The 21,359-nt window shown below is 44.0% G+C and overlaps 1 protein-coding gene across 1 annotated transcript in view; it reads right to left on the reverse strand.

The window, feature by feature from the left end:
- The window catches only part of SLC9A9 (solute carrier family 9 member A9), a 520,093-nt gene that overhangs the window by 23,794 nt on the left and 474,940 nt on the right, over window positions 1–21,359 (reverse strand). The window lies entirely within an intron of this gene.

Genomic DNA, 21,359 nt, shown 5'->3' on the forward strand with positions numbered 1-21,359 from the left:
CCAGGCAAGCCAAGATGTATGGTCACCTTAACCATGGCATTTATTGCACTTCCCAATTGTTTTTTAACTGGCCAGGGCTCCCTACAACCTACTTGGCAGACTGCAATTTCCCAGTTTTCAGTGTAGTTACTTCCATAGTGGGTATTCAATATATACTTGTACATACATTTGTGAATGTATGTATGGCCTTGATGTCTAATGGAGCTAGGTCTTGCTCTCTGAAAAATCCCTTAGCCATCACAAATAGTACAGAAAAAGGGTGTGCTAGATTACCTTGTCAGCACCTCCAAAATCCTGGATTCCAAAGCACATCTGGCTGAAATAAAACCGATGGGTTGGTGCCCAAAGTGTGTCTCAAGGCAGGTAAGCACATTCGAGTGTTAAGACATATTACAAGATAAATGGGTTCTGGGCCCAAATAAGTCATGGAAGTTAAAGTTATATTTTAATTGCTAAGATCTTTTAAACACTTTGAAGTATACAGTGTTTCTCAAATTTAGAGAGACAGAGAACCCATCCCCCTTTCCTCTCCTGTATCCTAGACTTCATGTTCTATGAAACCTACTTTGAGAATCAGTAAAATCATATTGCCCAGATACCTCCAGGTACAATAGGTGAAAGCTTTGAGTCCCTAAAGGTCAGGGATGTACTATTTGTTTCTTCCCATTTCCTAGACCAGGACCTGGCACACAGTTGATGCTAAATAACTGTTTGTTGCAGGTGGGCTGGTATGTCATACACTCAGCTGAGGACAGAAGAGCTCGGAGTAAGGGAGCCATCTAACTCTGCCATACCAGAACTGCAGGTGACTGAGGAACAGGGAAGATGCTGACTTGCCTGAAAATGACATGGGAAACAATGAGGTTGCTGAAACTTCTCTTTGACACCCTGTCCCCCTGCTGCTGAGCAGTGTCCTCCTTGGCCTCACACCCTGTTCTGATCCCACCTGCCAGAGTCCGCTCTTGTAGGATTTGGCTGTCCATGTCTCTTCACCAAAGTACCAAGCTGATGAGGCTTAGTCTTAGCGGCTTCCTGCTTACTAATACCAGTCTGGCCCCAAGGGAGAGCAGCTTGAGTGGCAGAAGACCAGGGGGCAGGGCTTATTTTGAGCAGGATCCTGCCCCTCTCCCTCCACCATCATATTTCCCACTCCACCCACTTGTGAGCCTGGCCCTGATCCTGTACTAAAGCCAGATGTTCTCTCCTTCATGCAAAGAGGACCTCACAGATCAGCCTTCAGAAAAGAAGAGGAGGAGGTCCTTGATCTTGAAACATCAGAAAGGAAAAGCACAAACCCAGCTTAAAACTACCCAATAATGGAGGAAAAAAGATGGCAATCAGAAGTTAAATCCAGCTGGTAGAGCATGTTTAAAAAGTCTGTCTTGAAGAATTTTTTGCAGTAACTGATTTATTTTTCTTCTTAGATATTATTCCTTCTTTCAAATTAATTATTCAGTATAGAGTGAGAAAGTTCCATGAAGCTACAAGCTGAATCTCTCTTTTTTTCCACTGTCCTGTTCCTATCTGAAAGGTCGGGAGGGGGAAAATTCTGGAAACACCACAGTGAAATTTTTCATTTGAACCAATGTGAGCTGTGAGTGAGTCCAGCTGGAGGGACTGTCACCTGCATCGTTGCTCTAAGCCAGTGGAAGGCTCCCAGGGTGACTCTCACTCATGGTCCTTTGCTCCTTCAAAGAAGAGCCATCCTCCGGGCTCCTTCCTGGCCTAACCTGCTACTCCAGCTGGAAGAGCAAGCATGAGCCAGGGGTTTAGAAGCAGCAGAAGCCTCTGCATTGACACAGGGCCGGTGGCCTTCCATTTGGCTTAGAAGCGCCTGCACTGGGCCCGGCAAGGTATGCAGCTGCCATGAGATGAATAGGATGATATGCGGCCTCATTGCTTCAGGTCAGGTTTTGCCTCCCAGTAAGTTCAGTCTGAGCAGAATGTGTCACCAAATAAATTAGCAAATGCTTTTGGTTTTTAAATACTAAACTACAGATGACAGCTTGTGAACTTATGCAATTATATCCATTGTCCAAGTGAGTAAACTGAGGATCAGAAAGTTGAGGGAAATTGGCTCCGTTTGTACGTCTGTGATTCGAATCCCCCTTAGCCTAGTTCCAGAACCCATGTTCTTTCTGCTATGTCCTGCCTCCTCCTGACCACAGGATGGTCCTCTGTCTGTGCTTTCCTGTGTCTGCAGAGCAGCCTTTATAGCTGGGGGACATCCCAGAGCTGTAAATGAGGGGTGTGGATTTGGTGGGATCTTGAAGGCTCCTTCCTGGCCTTGCACTCTGTGCCTCTAAGCACACACGTGTTCCACTCTCTAAAATGAGGTTCACACCAAAGTCAACAACTAGGGAGAGAAATCTGCCTTCCTGAGGACCTCTTTTCCAGAATGCAAGATCCTAGTGGACCAAGTGGCATATGTGTGTCCCCTGATGCCTCTGTGCCAGCCTGCAGCATAGGTGGTCTTAACTGAGGTAGGGGCCTGGGGCTGGTCCATGCTGTGCTGCTGGGAGACAAAGTGAAGACACTAACTACACTAGGCCCCCAAAGCTGTAACTGGAGCTCTGATTTCTTTTCTTTCTTACTGGCACAAGTAGGGAGGGGTGCAGTGTGAGTGGGGGAAGAGGCCCTGTAAATTGGAGAAAATGTGGATATAAATCTCTCCTCATGTATCTTTATTTTGGAATGTGTCTAAGGATACATATTATATGCATTCCTCTCCCCATATATCTCTGTGCTCATATCAATTCATAAATAAAATCTACGGCTGCTTGGCTCAAATATATCATTTGTTTGCAAGATTCCCCCCGCAGGTTCAGGACTCTGCCAGGGGAGCGGCCCCACTTGCATCGACTTCAGTGACCTACTTGCATGCACTGGTTCAGGCAGGGCTTAACAAGTGGCCTGGAAGATACACGCATCACATTGTTGTAGTATTACTTGGCTTCGCTCTGCCAGAATTAAATAGTGTGCGCATAAAGTTGACTTTGCTATTACACCTTTCATAGGGAGCCTGTCATGAACAGATAGCTTTGGAAACGGCTGGAGGAGGGAGACTAATTCATGCTGCTTATCATTCTGTTATTGGCACAATTGGCATCTTCTTGATAATTGCCTTTAATATCCTCAGTGCTTAGGGCAGAGAGGATCTTTAAAATGGAATCCACCTGAGGCCTGGGAATGAGTGTGCGAGTTCCCTCTCTGTTGCTGAATGTGATTTGGGACGGAGGTTGGCCACCGTGAATTTCAGTGTATTACTGTCAATCACGGGAGCTTATGCGAGTCTTATTTGGCCTGGGATTGGAAATTGCTGAATAATGGGACACTTGAGCATTGGGTAGTCTCAGAATCGAAAGTTGGTTTCATCTCTGTGATAAGATTTTAAAATATGATTCCTACAGTATTTTTCTACTAATACTGAAGAATTCCATCTTTAGCAGAAGTCAGTGTTTTGAGTGTCTCTGTGACCTTTGCAGAGATATGCATTGTTAAAACCAAGCATTCAGTCAGGGACCAAACAGTAAAAAGAAGAAAAAGTTTTTATAAACCTCTTTTCTTTTACACAATGGTGAAAAAAATAGAACCAAAAAGATGAGATAATGAACCAAAAACTCATACAAAATGTTGTGGAATATACCCAGCTAAGTCAAGCACTTGGTGCACTGAGAATTCTGCTTCTTCTAAACTAAATTACAAAAAGTTGGATAAAAAAATCAATGGACTATTATTTATGTTCCATTTAATCCAGGTGCTTTAACAATATCTATCTGGCCAAATACAGTATTAATTTTTCATTGTTGTGGGATTCACTTAACCTCAAGTAAAACTAAAGTAAACTGAACCTAAATCACCTACCTTGTCTTGTAATTGTTGGTGTAGAGTGGGAAAGAACACGTTGAATTTAGGCAACTGAGACAGGGAGGGAGATATAGGAGTTTTGATTTTCTGGCGTTTTTCAACTAACCAATACCTACAGAAGGTATGAAATAGTAGAAAATAAATATATATATTGGTCCTTGCCCCTATCCCACCCCACCCCCATTGCTGACACAGGGCTCCTAAGTCCCTTATAAATTACTCGGTGATAAGAACACTAAGAACATCTTTTGTTCTAACAGGTGACCCTGGTGGCTCCTAGAGGCCTCCTGGATGCAGACTGTCACCATAAGGACCGGGCCATGGTTAGAAGCTTGGAACTTTTGGGATTTTCAGCTCCATCCCTCGTCCTCCAGAGAAAGGGACAGGGCTGGAGATAGAGTTAATAACTGGTCATGCCTACGTGAGGAAGCCTCCACAAAGGCCCAACAGTAAGCAGGGGGTTCTGAGAGCTTCCAGGTGGGTAAACACACCCACACCTCGAGAGTAACACACCCCAACCCCACGGGCACAAAAGCTCTGCTTGGGACCCTCTCTAACCTCACCCTACATATCTCTGCATCTGGCTGTTTATCTGTAGCCCTTAATGAACTGGTAACCATAAGTGTTCCCCTGAGTTCTGTGACTCACTCTGGCAAATTAACTGAACCTGAGGAGGGGGTCTTTCAAAGCTGCATCAGAAGCACAGGTGATAACTCGGACTTGCCAATGGTGTCTAAAGGAAGCGGCACAGTCCTGAGGGACTGAGTCCTTAACCTGTGGGATCTGACTCTATCTCCAGCAGACAGTGTCAGAGTTGAGTTAAACTGTGGGGCGCCCAGCTGCTATCCGATGCTGGCTTGTTGTCATGGGGGAAATAACCCACACATTTGACAACCAGAGTGTCAGAGGGAACTGTGCTGTGTGAGGAGTGAAGGAGACTCAGAGGAAGGAAACAGGGTAGTGAAGAACTGTTTCCCAACTCAGCAAGGAAACATCTGGATTTTTTCTCTATAGTAGGGTAAGGCTCGAATATTTACTTTGTATTTCCAAATCTTCACAAGGCAAGAGTGTTGCCAAACAAGGTGCCCAGAGATCTAGTGCAAAAGCCTGTTTCAGACAACGAGAAGTCCTAGTGTTTCTTTTACATTAACTTTTTTGAGAAAATCAGCTAAATTGGTCATCCAAATACTGAAAGAAAATAAATTCACAGACAAGTGAAGATGGAGGGGTAGAGGGTGGGCAGTGGCAATGCCAAGGGCCTTGCCCAAGCTTCTTCTGACAGGCCCTGTATTGTCTAGTGATTGCCTTACATAAATCTTATCTCCACTTTGCGATTCTCTTCTCAGGTCTCCACTTTGCAGATGAAGAAATCAAGTGCTCAGAGAGGCAAACCACTTGCTTAAGTTCACACAGCTCCTCCTAGCAGGACTGGGATTCTGGCCTCGGTTGGACGTGTTCTTCCTATACATGGCTCATGTAGGAAATAGAATTCTGTCTAAAACAACATTATCGTGAGGATTAATATTTACAATTTCAGTTACCGCTCATGACTTGTAGAAGTTTCATCTGAAAGATGAACTAATCAGAGCATTGAGGCCCTGACTATGATAAAATTAAATTATTTGATATTACTGGTTTACAAAAAGCTGAGCTTGCCTTTAGCAGTCCATGAGTTGAATTTGGCTTGCAAATAGGTTTTGTTTATCTGGTTGATGGAACAGGCAAATATCTCATGTTTAAGATTTTTTTGAGCTAATCATTAAAATAAACATTAAAATAAACAAACAAGAAAGCTTATATAAAAATTGGACTTCCAGTTTCTCCTGAACAATCATCAGATCCTGTAAATGATTCAGCAGTCCTGAAAGGTAACATTCAGTTGGTTCTGAGTATCAGCTATTCATTTTAGATAGTCTGCAATTCTCCAGTTTGCCATAGTCCCCACCAATCCCCAATGCTCCCTGACACTGAAGTCATTGCTTTTCTTTCTCCTTCCCTCAAATCTAGCAGTTCCCTTTATTTCCCTCTTACACTTTCAATTTAGGCATATTTAGGTGGGCTTTCTGATAGAGGGAGTAATAAAAGCCAGAAGAAGAGAGGCTTGCATTCAAGAACCTACCATGCCACTAATCAGTTGTGTGATCTTGGTCTACCCATTAACCTCTCTGAACCTCAGATTCCTCATCTGTTACATGGGAATGATGAATGGTTTGGGGAATATGGAATTAAATAGTCCATGAGATTATGTTTGGTAAATGTTAACTAACCCTAAGACAATCTTTAAAAATATTTCATAAAGGAATTTTGCTACTTGAGGTCAAGATGGCAGCATAGGCAGACATAGCTCACCTCTTCGCACAACCATGTCAAAATTACAACTAAAATATAGAACAACCACCATGCAGAATCATCAGAAATGAGTTGAATGGAAGTCTGACAACTATAGAATTAAAGAGACCACATCCATCGAGACTGATTGGAGGGGCACAGATGTGGAATGGGGTGGTCACTTACCCATGTGTAGTAGATAAAAATTTGGGAGGGATATCTTGGCAGTGAGGAGTCCCAGACCCACACCAGGGCTCCCCAGCCCAGGGTTCCAGTGCCCGAAAGATAAGTCCCTACCACTTCTGGCTGCAAAAACTAGAAGGGATTAAGTTGGTAGAAGAATCTCCTGGGGTCCAAATCAGTTCCTCTTAAGGAACCACACACGGACTCACCTACTGAGACTCACTGGTATACTGAAAGAAACCGAAGTATCAGGCCCTAAGGTGAGCAGAGGCCATTGTCTCTTTTCTGAATCCTCTCCCCACAGAGCCATAGAACCGGCAAGCTGGTGCCATATCTGAGACTCCATCAACCAGGCTAACACTGTTTGGCCTGCCTTGGAGATCCCAAGAGACTCTGCCCCACCCAACTTACTGGCCTACCCAAGCTGATTTTCCATATGCATGGCTGGTCTTGGCTTATACCACACAACTTCGTAAATTCTCTCAAATAAGCAACAGTTGGCCTCAGTGAGCCCCAGGCCTGGCACTAGCAGCAGCCAACTTAGATTCACAGCTTAGCCTTGTTTGGCAATCTCCAAGCCCAGCACAAGTAGCAGCCATCTCAGATTGCTTTATAGCTCAGGCAGGGGGCCCTGGGCAAAACACAGGTGGGGGCTGACCTTGACCTGCACCACCGAGGAAACCCCAGAGCCAGTACACCCAGTAGAAAGCTACACACCACATAGGAGCACCACCACCCTGCCCCTACACAACTGATCCTCCACGGAGGGTGGAGGTTGGTGATCAGTGGTCACAACCAGTCCTTGAAGCTGACTGGCCTGAGTAAATCCCTCCCTTGATCTGCCAACAGCAACCAAGGCTCAACTACAAGAAGAGGGTGTACTCAGGCCATACAAAGGGTGCACCTCAACTACCCAGCTTGGGTGATAGGGGAGCCTGTGCCACTGGACCCTACAGGACACCTACTACATTAGGCCACACTACCCAGACATGGAGTCACAGCAGCTCTACCTAATACATAGAAAAAAACACAGGGAGACTGCCAAAACAAGGAGACAAAGAAATATGGCCCAAATGAAAGAACAGATCAAAATTCCAGAAAAAGAAATAGAAATGAGCAATCTATCAGATGCAGAGTTCAAAATACTGGTTATAAGGATGCTCAAGGAACTTAGTGAGGACCTCAGCAGCATAAAAAAGACCCAGTCAGAAATGAAAGATACGCTAATTGAACTAAATAACACTTTATAGGGAAACAACAGTAGAGTGGATGAAGCTGAGAATCAAATCAATGATTTGGAACTTAAGGAAGCAAAAAAACAACCATGCAGAACAACAAGAAGAAAAAAGAATCCAAACAAATGAGGATAGTGTAAGCTGCCTCTGGGACAACTTCAAACACTCCAACATTCGCAACATAGGGGTGCCAGAAGGAGAAGAGAAAGAGCAAGAAATTGGAAATCTATGTGCAAAAATAATGAAAGAAAACTTCCCTAATGTGGTGAAAGAAACAAACATGCAAGTCCAGGAAGCACATAGAGTCCCAAATAAGATAAAGAGGCCCACTCCAAGATACATCATAATTAAAATTCCATAGATTAAAGATAAAGAGAGAATCTTAAAATCAGCAAGAGAAAAGAAGTTAGTTACCTACAGGGGAGTTCCCATAAGACTGTCAGCTGATTTCTCAAAAGAAACTTTGAAGGCTAGAAGGAATTGGCAAGAAATATTCAAAATCTTGAAAAGCAGGGAGCTACAGCCAAGATTGCTCTACCCAGCAAAGCAATCATTTAGAATCGAAGGGCCAATAAAGAGCTAAAATTCTTCATCACCAAACCATTATTCTATGAAATATTAAATGGACTTATTTAAGGAAAACAAGATCAAAACTATGAACAATAAAATGGAAAAAAATACATATCTAAAAATACATATCTAGATTCAACAGTTGAATCTAAAAAAAAAAAACCTAAGCAAACAAGAACAGAGAATCAGATATGGAGAGCGTTTTGATGGTTGCCAGATGGGAAGGGGGTGTGGGGGAATGGGTGAAGAGGTGAGGGGATTAAGAAGTACAAATAGGTAGTTACAGAATGGTCATGGGGATGTACAGTACAGTATAGGAAATGGAGTAGCCAAAGAACTTATACACATGACCCATGGACATGAACAATAGTGTGGGGACTGCCTGAGGGAGTGGGGGGTGCTGGGTGGAGGGGGGAAAAGTGGGAAAAATCAGGACAACTCAAATAGCATAATCAATAAAGTATAATTTAAAATAAGACATTTTGCTCCCTGATCCACTGATGATGCTATAACGGACCGTGTACCTATAACCTGTCGTACCCATTCTCACAGCCAGCTTTCCCAATCAGCTGTATCCTTTTCTACACTATTTCGCCTTCTTTTGTTCCTTCTTTAGTCAACTGACTTTTGAAATTGTGCTTCACACCATTTCAAGATTACTGTAATTACACAAGAATGTCTTTTATAATATGAAATGGAACAATTGAGTAAAATGTGCAAAGGTCTTTTTTTCTTGACTTTGATCTCAGAATCAGCCATGGTGGCAGTGTATGTATCAGAAAGGTACAATGGGGAATGGAGCTTGGAGTCCCAAGGGTGACAAGTAAATGGGAACCCTTGAGCTGGATGTAGGTTCCCAGGCCGACAACTTCAAAATGAGGGAAAATGGCCCATGGTGGCCCTTACAGAAATAAAATGACATGCACTTTGGCAAAAGCATATAATTCCAGTAAAATTACTCAGAGTGGTGAATGACTTTCTGCTTGAATGAATGAGAAAGGATGAGATAAAATTTTTGTTTTGCCTGCTGAGTTCTCTGTAAGGTTTCTCTGTTTGGACCAAGTGTTAGAGGGGATTTACTTGGAGTTCAGATGAACCACTGTGTCCATCCTGTGCATAAACATGGTGATGGGAATGGGTGTTTGTTTAGAAGTTGTGCTCTGGAGTAAACAGACAGGGAAGGAAGTCAGTATGGTGTCACAACCCAAACGCTGACCTTACCCAGGTGTCCATGTCATCCTGATTGAGTTAGCCAGTGCCCTTTTCGTTCTGCTTGTTAGGTCATAGCTCAAAGCCTTATTGCACTTAATGGCATAAACATCAGCTCTTACCAGGGAGGTGGAGAGGATGTCTCTCACTGGTACTATCTTCATGTGTTCCTTTCTCTTGGGAGTTCATCTCCCAATTTCTAGATGTGGCAAAGAGGTTCCCTGGTCTTCTGAAGAGCAAAACTCAAGGCTGCTTAGCAGGGCATTGGAAATGCAGGACCTGCTGCCTTGGAACAGATGCGGCCAGTTAAGAATAGATCTCTAAGTGTTTCGAGATGCTCAAGCACAGCTGAGCTATTTTACTGTCTGTGGCTGGTCTATTCTTACACTTTGAGAACAGCTCCCCTAGTGCAGTGAGAATACAGAACACGGGATGGTTGTTGAGTTAGACGTCCTGGGGGCTTTGAGTCGACAGTCTGTTTTAGGAGCTTGTTCTGAGAATTCTGGTATCCGATCATTCCAGATACTGAGTGTGTCCTAAGCTCCTTACCTTTCCCGCTGGAAGGCAAAGAACATGGGCATACAGACTGTGGGGCGAAACCTGGGTCCACTGTGCCATTTTGTAGTCTTAGGCAAGTCACTGCAATCTCTCAGAGCCTCAGTTTCCCTATGTCACAGACAGGGATCGCTGGATGAAATGAGATGATGGGGGACAAATTATGTATGCTTGTATCACTCACTGTACGCCTGATGTCTGGTATACAGTAGATGCTCAAGAAATCTCAGTTCTCTTTTCCTTTTACGATGACCACCTATTTGCTGCCCTAGCAGGAAGTCTTCTGAAGTCATTGAAAGAGTGTTTACTGTTTTATGTTACCTATCACTTACTTTCTCTTTTTTAAAGCATTGTAGATATTTTCTAAGAGGTCAAGAAGGCTCTAAGAAGATTAAATCAGCATGTAAATTTCAACTTAATTCCAAACTAAGTCCATTAAGAAACCTTTATTCGCAGAGAAGCTGCAGACTGTATCAGGAGAACAAGGCCACAGGGGCCGCAGGCCTTGGTGCACTTTGCAACTAGCATGCACATTAGAATCACCTGCAGGCCTTGTTAACACAGCTTGTTAGGTAGGACCTCAACATTTGCATATCTTACAGTTACCATATGTTACTGATGCCCCTGGTCTGGGGACCACACTTGGAGAACCACAGCTCAGTGGGAGGAGGCATGCATGCAGGCAGTGTGGACTCCGGGGTTCTGGACCCATCCTTTCTGAAAGAGCTGCGTGATTAGGCAAGTCCCTTCAGTCCTGGGAGACAGGGCTTCCCCTGTATTTAACAATAGGAAAAATGTGTAAGTTAGAGCAAGGCTTCTTAATCTCTGTCCTACAGTGGGTGGTACCCAGCCTCTGCGAGATGATGGAGGGCACATCTGAAACCCATCCAGAGGGTTTGACAGGCAGGTTGGGAAAGTCTGACCAAGTGATTGAAAGCATGTGCTTTCAAGGCCTGGACTCTTAGGATGAATCCTTACTGTGCCTCTTGGTGAGGACTCGCAGCCGTTCACCTTCATCTGAGTCTTGGTTTGGCCAGCTTGCAATGGGCATGGAGCTTGTGCCGCTGTCATAGGCTTGTGGTGATATCAAGTGAGGTAAGGTGTGTAGAGGGCTTGGCATGCAGTAGTTTGCACATAGTGAATGCAATGTATACCGGATAGTATTTCTTCTTATTACTAGCTATTGTTATTTCCATTTCTAAAATTCTGTGATTCATTCCTATGCCTGTCTTATACCTTAGTGGAAGATGGGGGAAGTGCTCTAAAAGAATTCTCCTCAAATTTAGTATGAATGTGGGGATCTTATTAAAGCGCTGACTCTGATCCAGTACGTCTGGTGTAGGGCCTGAGATTCTGCATTTCTAAGCAGCTCTCAGGTGATACTCATGCTCCCGGTCCATGGCGCTATGCTGTGTGTAGCAAGGCTCTTCAGCGGTCATCCTTGAACTTGGGTGCACATTGGAATTGTTTGGGGTTCTTTTAACTCCAGGCCACACTCCAAACCAATGAAATCACAGTCTCTGGAGGTAGGATACAAACACTGGTGGTGGTTGGGGCTCCTCAGGTGGTCTCATGTGTATGTGGCTTTGGCAGTGCTGGTTCTCAAGTTGGCTGCCAGTTGGACAGCTTTAAAAAGTAATGATGCTTGAGTTCCACTCCCAGAGATTCCGATTGGGTCCCCGCTGAGGCATGACCAGTAGGGTTTTGAAAAGCTTTCAGGTAATTCTTATGAGCAGCAACATTTGAGAATCTCCCTCCAAAGTTTAAAGCACTCTTTAGTAAGGCACAGGGAGAAGTCGGTTTGATCTGTATTACAGAACTTGAAGTAATTAATTTCCCCTTCGATGGACTCCTTTTTCACTAGGAGATATGGGCTAAAATATGGCCAAAATAAAAAGTTTTTACCCTTGTTTTAAAGGCAAAAACCCTGTTTAACATCTGCATTCAGGAAGCCGTGTTATCCAGTAGCTTAGAAATACACCCAAGAAAGACCATTCAGTTTCTAATCCATCCCCCCAGTGCCCTTGATGTGACCCAGGGAAATCTTTTCTATTAAACTTTGTGTAAATGTTTATGTTTCCATATTTTCTCATTTGCAAAACCTGGATAACCCTACAAAGTGACCACAGGACTGGTATGTGGTCAGATGTGACTTCAAAAACACTCCTGCTGAACGTCTCCCAAATTGTTCTGCTTTCCTGACTAAATTTGGGCTTTTATGCAAAATGCATACTTTGTGAGTCTTGAAAATAAATCATATTTAAACTATACTCTTCTATTTCTCTCTTTTAATGGTACCAATTACTTCCTGTTCTTTTCATACAATGTTTAGGCTTAATGTACCCCAGAGATTCAGAGAAATCAGCAAGAGGATGCAAATGAGTTTTTAAAAGCTGTTGCAACAAGGCTGGCCTTGTGGCAGCGAGTTGTTTTCTTGATCCCCTGGTGAACAGTTTCCCACTTTTCCATTCGGTGCCCATGGTCCCCAGCCTGCACTTCTGGATGTAGCCTACATTTTAGCCGTATGAAGTGAGCCCGTCTTTGTTTCTCTAGCACTTAGCACCCTGCCTAGAATATAGTAGGTGCTTAAGAAATTCCTATCGAACAAGTGGCAGGAAGATGTAAAATCAGGTAGCACAAGAAGAGGCAAAGGACTCCATAAAGCAGAAAGGAAGTGAAAACAAGGTGTTGTTAAAGAGAATAAAGTTAAAGGAGATGCAGGAAAGGCCAGGAGTCCTGGTGAGGTTTTGTGGAGTGGGGAGGATGAGAGATCCCCTGAAGTAGTCAGAGGAACAGTGAGAAATGACAGGGGAGAAAGAAACAGGGAAGTGACTGCTGAGGGACAGAGGGAAGTCGGAGACAGAGTGAGAGGAGTGAAGGCTAGGAAGGAGACTGCGGAGACGGGGAGAGGGTCATAAAGGAGGCTCCTATGAAAAGAGCCTCGCAGGGACCCAGAGCGTCGGTGTTGGTCTTTCTCCTTATTGGGGACAGACAGGAGTGGCTCAGGCCTGATACAGGCAGGTCTGGAGGGTGGGTTACTGTCAGGGATCATCACCTTTTCTGGAATTAAGTGTTTTCAAATTGCATAATCTTCCTTGTTTGCAATCATTCTCCACAAGAGTCCCTCCCACAGTGCAAATCCACCACAGTGAAGCCCCAGACATCCACCACTAACACCACAGATGACTCCTTGGCAGCCTCGCCTGCCCTCCCTTTCCTGCTGGCCACATCCGGCCTTTCCCCCCGCAGAAGCACTAGGGACCTCCATGCATTTCCCTTCTGACTTCCAGGCACTTCTGTGGCCCACTTCCTGTCCCCACAGATCCTCAGCCAGCCTGCTCACAGCCATTGTGCAAATAGAAAAAGACATCCCTGGGGGTCCTGGGCAGATAAGTTAGAGAAAGGTGCAGATGAGACAAAGCAAGACAAGTGTCACAGAGCCAGAGACTATAAGAAGCTGTGTGTGGCGGGGGGGATGGGGGAGGGTGTGTATGTAGAGGATTGTTTGGGAAACTTCCTCATAGAAAGTGGTATTTAAATTGAGTTTCCAAAGGTAAGCAAATATTTTCCCTTCTCCAGGTGTTTTTTGTGGTGGGGGAAGGTGGGGGTGAGGGAAGAAGCCTTCTGGGTCAGGGACTGCGTGTGCAAGGAGCAGAGGTGGGAAACAGTTTGATGTTGAGCATTATTGGGGTGTGTTTGTGTGAAGGGCATCAAGAGGGGACTGAGTACTGATGAGGTGAAAACAGGCCGGAAGGACTGGGCCATGAAGAAACTGGAATGCCAGGCTTAGAACCCAGATGTCACCTTATAGGCAATTAGGGGTGTCTGGTTTCAAGCAGGGTTGAGGCACGGTGATTTGCCTTTGGGCATGAATGACTACTTTGGAAAGGTACTATTATTTGCTGTGTACATGTGGGTAAAGTCAGGCTCAAGAGGCTGTTTATAAATGACCTTCTCCGTGTCACGCTGTTAGTGGCAGAGCCAGAACCTGCCTCCTTTTTGTGGGGACCGCAGGGAGATTCCCCTTGCAGAACTTGCTGGGCCCATCCCACCTCCCTCAAAAGACAAAAAGGACAAAATTCAGGGAAGCAGATATTGCCCCTTGAACCTCAAAGAGATGATTTAAAAAATTTGTTTCCTCCATTTTTTAAGAGAAGGACTTTATTCACACTGGGTTAGTCTTGAGAAAGCTAAACCAAAATGCACCACTGGGAGCTCATTGGCATTGGTTTGCAGAAAACATTTATGCTGAGTGTCAGCTGAGCAGAGGGTAAGAGGACTTGGTGATATCTTAGTTCTCCATGGGAAGACAGCAACTACAGGCGGCTCTTAATTGTCCACTGGTTTATACAGGTCTGCCTATGATAAAATGGCATTTTTTCAGCATTTTTCTCCTTTTCCTACCTCCCATCCACAGGTGAGATTTCTACCAAATAAAGAAATGGCCTGGGGGAGAATAGAGAGATAAGAAAGAGCCTTGAAAATCTTAACCAGGAGGTTAATCTGAATCAAGAGTCAGCCAAACCATCCAGGAAACACCCCCCTTCATGGCTGTGCCTGGAAATTGCCTTTGTGTAACTCCAGCAGGAAGAAACATAGGAATTAACAGGGGACTGCACCTCTTGTCTGAGATGTGGAACTGAGTGGGGCCCCCAAATTCATCTGGAGTTCTGTAAGAGCAGTACTCTGGGACAAGAGGGGACATTTACGCCTTGTTTAGACATGGTTTCATTTGGGTGACATTTGGGCCTCTGTCAAGAACTTGGTTTCAAGTTGACAGTCTTGATAAAAGTCCAGCCAAGGCTGCCTCAAATTGAGACAGCCAAATTCTATCTTTAGAGAGGCCAATAAGTTACTGTTATCACTGCTGATAAGGCTGAATCTCTTTGAGGTTTCTCAACAAAATACTGTGAATAATGACTTTTCCCAGAATGTTACCTCAGACATTCAAAATTCATCTCTTAGTAATTTTTTTAAAAGTTTGGTTTAACAACCCCCTCCTTCTAGAGAATATTCCTATTACAATTTAAATCAGTGGCATTAAATGCCTTGGTTTTAACACACAGGTCTTTCCAAGGATGCTGTTTACCTGTAAGCCCAGGTGGACAGCATCCGCACCTTTAGGTCACATCTCACCTCCCCATCCCAACACACATACAACACACACTCACACAGACTCATACACTCACACACACACAATCACTCACATTCACATACACACATACGCACATACTTTCACACACTCCCAAAGGCACACTCTTTGGCATTCTAGTTCCTCCTGTTGGTGACTGCTCAGCTATGTTTATAACTTTATAACTCAGGGTCAGCCAATTGACTTGGGTCTATGGATAAACATTTTGGAGAATATTTATAGGAGACTGTTCTGTGTGGCCTGGGCCTACCTCCCACTTGGAAAGGTCAGTGGAGACTGAGGTCCGGCACATAGGAACCACACCCATGGGTAGGTTCTCCAGTGGGGAATCAGGCCTGCATTGTACCTGGGCTGCTTTGAGACTTGCTTTTTGCTAAAACACCCTCACCCTGAATTGAGGCAGCAAGTTTACTGCATATCTTTAAAGTAACCTCCTAAAATCTATGCTAAATCTTCCAAGGACAAGTGTAACCAGTTCAACCACTTTTCCCTTTACATTTGCAAATATCCTTCCTTTTTGATGCAACACCCTTTGTTTTCTGTAAAGGGTAACCACCTAAAGCGAATCTGTGCATAGTAAATGAGGATCATCCTCAATGTAATAAAAAAGCAATAAAAACCTGTCAAGGGGAGGGTCGGGGTGCTCTCCCCTTGAGAGAGTGGCCTTGCCGGGTCCCTTATGGTGTGAATTTGTCTCATCTCAGCCACAACGCCGCAGACATTGCAGGCTGGTGTCCGCATCAAATATTTTATATTTTGATATCTAATTGTCGACTAAATGTTAAGATTGTATTGAATTTGGGGGATGAAGACACAGATTTCTTTTTCCTTTGCTCAGGCAGACAAAAGGCAAAATCACAACTTTTATATAAATATCTATGTGCTCCAGAATCCTAAATGCCAATCAATGTGGGTCATTTGGGGAGGTTGAAAAGGGAGAGTTGAGGGCAAGTTTTTTGGAAGCTCCATTAGGCATTGCTTCTGCTGCTTCTCACCATGCTCTAGCAGGGGGCCCTCTCCCAGAGTCACACTTCCTTTGCTGGGTGGCAGCAGCTACTGATGGTGATGATGTCAGCAATAGATGTACCGAGTGTAAGCTATTTTTACTCTTTACCTTACTTACTTATACCATATAAGGTATGCAATGCCATTTTATAGCAGAGAAAACAACGTTCAGAAAAGTTAGGTGTATTTCTCAGAGTCACACAGCTCAGAAGTGGTGGAAACCAGGAACTGAGCCAGGTCTCTTTGTCCTAAAAGTCCTGAAGGCAATTTTTGTTGACTTGATCAAAGCTCACAATTACTTATTTTTCATTCTTTTTAAGACAGGAGTGCTGGGGGAGGTGAACTGATAGGAAGAGAAAGTCCAGGGAAGAGGCTGCCTATGAAAATATAAATACAATAGTGTGAAATGGTCTCAAGGAAATCTTTTGGAAAATTTGACAGATCTGGTTAAGGAAAGTCAATTCTATTTAAAGCCCACGATCAAAACAAATTGCCCATCACGTCATAAAGGAGAAGACTGAAGGTAAAGAGCAGTGGGCTTTGGTCAGCAGTGGGCTGGCAGACACACAGCTCAAGTCACTGAACTGTCTCCTCAGCTGCTTCCCTGGACTGTCTCAATTTCTCAGCTGTCAAGCCAGGGAGAAGAATGTTTGCTATTTGTCAAATTCATATTCATTTGAGAATGGACAAAAGTCTAACGAAACCTCCTTTCGTGGTATGTTCTCCTTGGTGATTTCATCAGACTACAAACATTTATTTTTTTTCTCCTTGTGTGAATGGTCTAAAAAAAAATCATAAAAATGGAATTCCTTAAAAAAATTTCCAAAATGTGACACTGAGAAACAGGGACTCTGTTTTCCTTATTGTGTCATACTCCAGCTTTACTTTCTTCCTGAAAGTTCTAATGAGCCTTGGGAGCACGACCAGGAGGCGTGGGGGAGCACAGGCTTACGCAGGGGCAGAGCTCTGTTGGCAGAAGGCTGAGGGGTTTCTGCAAGACCTGGCCCCTTCCTCCATCACTCCAGCACCCATATGCCTTCCAGCTAAACCTGGGTGCCTGCACCATGAACCCACCTGCTTCCAGTTTACTGCCTAGTATTTCACTCAAGGGTAACATTTACACCTACCCCCTAAAATTATTGCAAGAATTAAATGAGATAATGCATGTAAAGTGCTAATACTGTGTCTGGCAGGCAGTAAGCACTCAGAAGTTCACTATTATCATATCTTTAAAAAATTTCTCACCCTGGCTGGTGTGGCTCAGTGGATTGAGTGCTGGCCTTCGAACCAAAGGTCACTGGTTCAGTTCTCAGTCAGGGCACATGCCTGGGTTGTGGGCCAGGTCTCCAGTTGGGGACATGCAAGAGGCAACCATACATTGATGTTTTTCTCCCTCCATTACCTTCTTTCTAAAAATAAATAAATGAGATATTAAAAAAAATTTCTCCACTTGCCTGTAAGCTCCATGAAGGTGAGTTTGGTGTTCTTGTTGGTGAATTACCAAGGCCTAACACAGTGATAGGCACAAGGCACAAATCCAATAAATACCTGTGAAACAAATATATAGGACCCAGCCTCTTCTGCCTGGGATGCTGCCATGACCTGGCCTCCTAGTGTATCCTCTTATACTCCACACATTCCCACACTGTAGCCAGGGTGATGTTTCTAAAATATAAGTACTATGCCTACAGCTTCTTTGGCATAAAACCCAACTCTGGAACCCGGTGAACTTGGCCTGCATACTCTCTGGTCTCTGCTCCTCCACTGCCTTGTCTTTCCCTGTTCCAGGTCTTTCTCAAACATTCTTCTTTCTTCCTCCATATCTTTCCTCCTGACCTGCAAACAGGTTTTCTTCCTGTGGTTATGTCTGTGTAGCCTTCACGTCTCAGAAATCTTATTTCCTCAAGGGGGTCATCCCCATTCTCTGTCTGAAGTTATATTGACCTGTTTCCCTCTCTTTTTCCTCTTCTATAACACTTATAGAGCCATAGTTCATTCTTTCTAATAGCGGATAGCTCCATCATCACTGGTGTAGGCTCCCTAGGGCAGATTATGCTCATCTCTATCCAGCTCTGTATTGGTAGATTGACATCAGCCAGGGTGGGAGTATTTACACCACGGAAATTGGTATATGCTACAAAGCAATTTTAAATTGTTTTTCCAGATGGCTGATTGTTAAACATTTCTTAGTACAACATTGGTTAGTCCCACAGGGGTTGGAGGAATCCTAGTCCATTCCACAGAGCCTGGCTCATAATAGGCTTCTGGAAAAATTTATGGAATTAAATGAACAAAAATTGAAACTGAACTGTGAGATACATATACTCTTTCATCTTGACAATGATTTCATGAGGTTAGTTTTATTCCCCTTATTTTTCAAGTGAGGAAATTTAGGCTCAGGAAAGTGACTTATTCAATATCACAAAGTGAATATGCTGAAGATTCTATGGCCTGCACCCTGGGGCTCTGCTCTAGCCTGTTGCCTTCTGCTCTTGGCCGTCTGTACCCTCACTGTCTCCAGCCTGACTTGGGTACCAAGTAGACTTGTCTCTCTGGATTTACTTGCCTGGTCCCCAGTCCCACAATAACAGCAAGTTGGCTGCCCACCCTCTGCCTGGATCAAGATCGTTAGCCAACTCTCTGGCTCTGCCCAGCATTTGGGGACCTATATGTGACCCAGTGGGCACAGGACATGGCATGACAGATAAAGGCTGGGAAGACTCTGGAACTCCATTCCTGCAACCCAGCTGTAGGGTAACCAAATCATCTCAGTTTGCCTGGGACTGTCCTGATTTTAGCACTGAAAATCCCTTGTTCTGGGAATCCCCTGCAGTCCCAGGAAAACTGGGTGATTGGTCACCCTACTCAGAGCATAGAGAGATCTGAGGCCATCAGGGGAAGGGAAGTCCCAAAGGGGTTCTGAAAGCATATCATCCTTTTAGCCACTCCTTTAAATCAACCTTTACAATGCCTGCTGATTCTGTGTCCCCATCTTCATGGGTGGCCAGGACCAAGAGCAAGCCATTTAATTTCTCTAAGCCTTTGCTGATACATATATGATATGGAGATAATGAGAACCAGTTACATAATTTGTGGGACTCAGTATAAAATTAAAATGTGGGGTCCCTTGTTCAAAAATTATTATGAATTTCAAGATGGTGACCAAAGAGCACTGAATACGTTTGAATGGGGATTTCTCTGCAACTCTCCTGTCCCAAGCTCATGAAGGTAGACTTGGAGATAAAGGATAACACCTGTCATTCAGAGCTGCAGGGATTCAATGCCCAAAGCATCTGCAGCACTGAGCATGGTGTCTGGCTCAGAGGTTATGTTCAAAGGTGGTGGTGACTGTTTCTGAGCTCTGTCCTGGCTCCCCCTGGCTTGCTCAACTTCTCGCACAACAGACACCTGAATTCTTACCTTGACAGTAACCTGAACTGGGTGAGCTTTTGTAAGTCACTTCAGCTTCTCCAGGCTCAGATTTTTTTCCCTCTATAAAACATAGGGATTGCAAGAAATCTCTAAAGAGCTTATCAGCTCTAAATCTGTTTTAGCCAACTCCATGACATTTATACACGAGCAAGGTCGTAATGTTTCTTTGAAAGCAGTTTCTCCTTCCCTCGGTTAGCTGAGATTCTATTTGGCCTTCAAGTTCCATTCATATCAGAGTTTCTCCCCGTAAACCCTGAATACATAAATCAGGGTTCTTGGATTATTTCTAAAGTCCCTCTGATTCAAAGGTCAACCCATTTTTCATGTGAGCCTTCTGAGGCTTGGGATGGCTGAATGCCTTGCTTGGGGCCAGATAATGAGATAGAGCAGAATAGGAATTAAAACCACGTCCTCCACAGTATTCCACTGTTTATTTTCTGGCTGAGGAAACACCAAATTTCTCATAAAAATAAAGAGGAAGTATAAAAGCAAAAACTGAAAAAGTAACATTAATTTGAGCTCATTAGATTATTATTTTTTTCAAATAAGTCTCCATTTTCCTCAAACCCTGGATATGTGCCCCAAGCTTGGTTTTATGATTTCTCTAGTAGTTTCTATTTAATAAGGATGAGGGTTTCCTCTCTTTGCATTTGAGTGTGGGAATCCCAGACCCTTTCTTCTCACATTTCTATACTCTAGGGTGCATAAACAGATGTTCCTTTAAAGGCATAGCTTCTTAATCTTTTGTTCTCTATATCTCAACTGGTCTTTTGGGGATATCTAATCCTGTCCTTAAACGAAAAGGTTGGAAAGAGGGAAGGAATGTTCTCAGCTGTTGCTTGGGTCTGGCTCATGAGAACTCCCACTAGACCTCTCCATGGGGCATCTGGTCATGTGCCTGGTTGGAACTTTTTGAGCTTTTTCCAGGGGTGAGAGTTAGAGTAAAAAAAAAAAAAGTCTCTCTCTGTGTCTGGAAATCCTGTTGCTTCCTAAAATCGTGCCCATGTCAGCTGTGCTGGTCCTTTCACTGAGGGAGCCCTGGATGGACAATTTAGCTCACTTTTTGAGTAATTTATTTTTTAATTTAAGGTTGTACTTTTCACAGGAACTGGCTCAGGGCCAGACAAAACATGTACTGTCTTAGTGGGAGTTAAGACTATAATTTTAGGCTCTTCCTTAGTTTAATCTCAGCTTCTGCTGCGGTGGTACCGAACCGACAGACACTTCAGAGTGAACTGGAAAGGGTTTCTTGTGCCCCCTCAACGTTCTTTGAGGTTTAGGACAAAATGCCATTTTCTCCATTTTCAAATGGTTTAGAAAGAAATCCAAAGGTCCCAATTCTAAGGAACTATCATTTGCCACCCAGTTTGAGTCAGCCCGCAGATAAGTTTTGTAAAGTGGGAGCAGTTTCCAGTGGGCCCTTTCTTCCTTTCTCGTAGGGCTGTGTACTAATCTCACTTCTGGAAGGAAGTCATATAAATCTGGGGCTGCTATGAATTTTCAACTGGAATCATGCCAACACGAGAGCTGAGAAGCTTGGAGTGAGATACGGGGGTGGTGTGGCATTTACAAAAACAAAACCAGCAGGTCTTACAGTTTTTTTTAAAAACCAGCAGGTTTTAAAAAAATCCCAGTTTAGAATTGAGGTTTGTACCAGTTTCAGAGATGGATACTTTCTACTTCCTGCTCACTATCTTGACACAGGGACACTTTCTGGTTGTAGAGACTGTAGAGGTCTAGTGGTAGCTGTGCAGTAGACGGAGCATTCCCTAGGGGGCCTAAGAAAACCAGGGGCATTGGCCAGCCTGTGCAGAGAGGGCAGT

This window comes from Desmodus rotundus, chromosome 2, assembly GCF_022682495.2.
Source record: "Desmodus rotundus isolate HL8 chromosome 2, HLdesRot8A.1, whole genome shotgun sequence".
Taxonomy (NCBI): Eukaryota; Metazoa; Chordata; class Mammalia; order Chiroptera; family Phyllostomidae; genus Desmodus; species Desmodus rotundus.